This window comes from Chrysochloris asiatica, unplaced genomic scaffold (assembly GCF_000296735.1).
Source record: "Chrysochloris asiatica unplaced genomic scaffold, ChrAsi1.0 scaffold00133, whole genome shotgun sequence".
NCBI lineage: Eukaryota > Metazoa > Chordata > Mammalia > Afrosoricida > Chrysochloridae > Chrysochloris > Chrysochloris asiatica.
The window spans coordinates 7,400,719-7,403,917 of NW_006408651.1; the positions used below are offsets into that span (position 1 = coordinate 7,400,719).

General features: G+C 38.7%; 1 pseudogene; it reads left to right on the top strand.

The window, feature by feature from the left end:
* The first annotated feature begins 274 nt into the window (after positions 1-274).
* On the top strand, positions 275-1,450 carry LOC102842772 (annotated as a pseudogene).
* The last annotated feature ends 1,749 nt before the right edge of the window (positions 1,451-3,199 follow it).

The following is a 3,199-nucleotide window of genomic DNA, read 5'->3' on the forward strand; positions in this document are numbered from 1 at the left end:
TAGGAAAATGAGAAATTGTCAAAAATGAAATGGAATGTGGGGACTGCCAAACTGGGAGCTAGAGTAAGTAGTTGAAGAAGGCTCAGGTAGTCGCACAGTACCATATCTGAAGCACAGCCCACCTGAAACCAGCTGCCAGGGCAACACAGTGGGCATCCACCTCACACTGGCTCAAACCCCATGACTCAGAACTCCCAAGAGCAGGATCTGTGTTAGGGATAGTGGGCTTTATGAACATGTGCTGCTATGTATGCCTGAAATATTTGAAACGCAAATGCATGGCTGGATTAAGTGCCTAGTTAGAATGGTGTTTCAACAAGTTGGAGTAAGCATGCAATCAGTACTTTGGTCTGGAAAGCCATATGGTTCATCACGAAATATTGTAAGGAAAATTGGTACCAATTTATCTCTGATTCAGTGTCCAAGAGTTTAGTTTCAGCTTACCAACCATGACACAGAGTCCCAACCATCCAGGAAAGGATGCAGTGGCATCTTTTGCTGATATTGGATGGGTAGCCAAAGAAGAAGGAAAGTGTTCAACAAGGCTAAGGACAGAAGTCAGGCAGCCTCTTCAGGATGATCTTCCTGTTTTGGAGAAACCCCAAAGCAGGCAGGGCTCTTTTCCCACACCTATCTCAAGAAGTGCTTCCACCTAGGACTGCGGTGCTGGCAAATGAGGGAGCATTTCAGAAGATCAATGCTCTTGAAACTGAGCTTGCTGCATACTGGGCCCAGATTGCCAAAATTGTCACCCTGAAGGAGCAGCAGGGTCTCACTGAAGGTGACTTAGATTGTACCACTTCTGTTACTACACCACCACCTTCTGTCCTGCCATCTCCACAACCACTGCAGTCACCTCCTCCCCCTTTTCCTTCAACAGAGCTTCACCAAAGAAGATATGCCATTGATCTGATTAAAGAACAAGAAATTGGCAAAGAACAAGGCACCAGGAATTAATGGAATAAAAATGAAATCTTTCAAGAAAGCAAGGTGGCCCTAGAGGCACTCATTCATCTATGCCAAGAAATTTGGAAGACAACTATCTGGCCAACTGATTGGAAGAGATCCATATTTATGCCCATTCCTAAGAGAGGTCGCCCAAAGAGGGAAGGAGGCCAGTGCTGGAACAACTTAGGTTAAAAAGAGTCCAAAGAAACCTGACATGCCAAATATACTAGAAATCCTTACAGACATGAATAATGTAAAACTTCGCTCAGTGAAAAGATCAGAGCAAGATGTCAAGCCCAAACCAGTGGACACTACTTATCCTGCTGCCCTCATTGCAGAGGCTCTGAAAAAGAAATTTGTGTTTCGGTACCAAAGCAAGGCTGAAAAAGTAATTCCAAAATCTGAATCAGAAGCCACCTCAGAAACAGTGTTGTTTGGACCACACATGTTGAAATCTACAGGAAAAATGAAGGCTTTAAATGAAAATGTTTCCAGTTCCTAAATAGACAGTGAGCTGAAAAAGACTATCTTGGTTCAGCTGTTGATTTATTAAGGTTAAATTGGTGGTAGAACTCAACACTGTTTAGTAAATACCTGATCTGAGCATTCAGTGCCCTCTTTTTAAATCTAAATAGAGGGTTAGGCAATAACAAAAGCCCTGAGTTTCTGGTTTTGCTTTTTACAACATGGTCAGTTCTGAAACTATCTTTGTAGATTCTGACATGTTTATTCTGACGTGTTTTAATGTCTAGCCAGCATGTCTGTGTTATTAGTCTTGAAAACAAGTGTGTAGATTACAGAACATAAAAAGGATATTTGGGGATGTTATTGTGAGGTTTTTAATTTGCAAATACTAATTTATCTGTACAAATATTTTATATGCATATATTTGGATATAAACAGTTTGATAGTAAAATTAACTGTAATGGCAGAAAGGATGCTGCTATTATCATTATTTGTTTCCAGTGATAATTTGTAATACAATGATGGAACAGCTGGTATAACATAAGTTGTGGCCATGAAATATTTAATTTGAGATTTGAGTCTTCTTGTTTTGAGCAGAACTTATATCTTAAATTCTCGCTCACTTTTCTTAGAGGTGGGATTTGAATAGAAGCATGCTGATGTTCACTGTTGAAATTCATACTGCCCTTTTAAAAAGGAGCTAGAGAACCATGCAAGCTGCCTTTCCCTCAGTACCATTGTGCTGAGGAAGAAGTGTAGTTGTCAAATAGTGAGATATAAAAATAGTGAATTAAATCCCTTGTTAAGTAAAAACCAAAATATATCATCTTCTTTTCTTTTGGTTTAATAAATGGTATCATAAAAATAAAATGAAATGGAATGCATAAACATAGATATCTTAGGCATTAGTGAGCTGATATGGACTGGTATTGGACATTTTGAATCTAACAACCACATGGTTTACTATGCAGGGAATGACACATTGAAGAGGAATGGTGTTGCATTCATTGTCAAAAAGAGCATATCCAGATCAGTCATGAGGTACAATGCTCTCTGTGATAGGATAATATCCATGCGCCTAGAAGAAAGACCAGTTAATACCACTATTATTCAAATTTGCACACCAACTACTAAAACCAGTGAGGATGAAACAGAAGAATTCTACCAACTTCTACAATCTGAAATTGACCAAACATGCAATCAAGATGTATTGATCATTACTGGTGATTGAAATGCAAAGGTTGGGAGCAAAGAGGAAGGATCAGTAGTTGGAAAATATGGACTCAGTGATAGAAATGATGCCAGAAAACACATGATAGAATTCTGCAAAATCAATGATTTGTTCATTTCAAATACCTTCTTTAGACAGCATAAGCGAAGACTATACACATGGACCTCACCAGATGGAATACATAGACATCAAGTTGACTACATCTGTGGAAAGAGAGGATGGAAAAAACTCATCAGTCAAAACAAGGCTGGGACAAATTGTGGAACAGACCATCAATTACTCATATGCAAATTCAAACTGAAGCTGAAGATAATAAAAACAAGTCCACAAGAGCCAAAATATGACCTTGAATATATCCCACATGAATTCAGAGATCATCTGAAGAACAGATTTGATACATTAAACACTAAAGATCAAAGACCAGAAGAGTTATGAAACAACATCAAGCACATCATACAGGAAGAAAGCAGTTATTAAGAAGACAAGAAAGAAGGAAAAGGTCAAAATGAGTGTCAGAAGAGACACTGAAACTTGCTCTTCAGCATAGAGATGCTA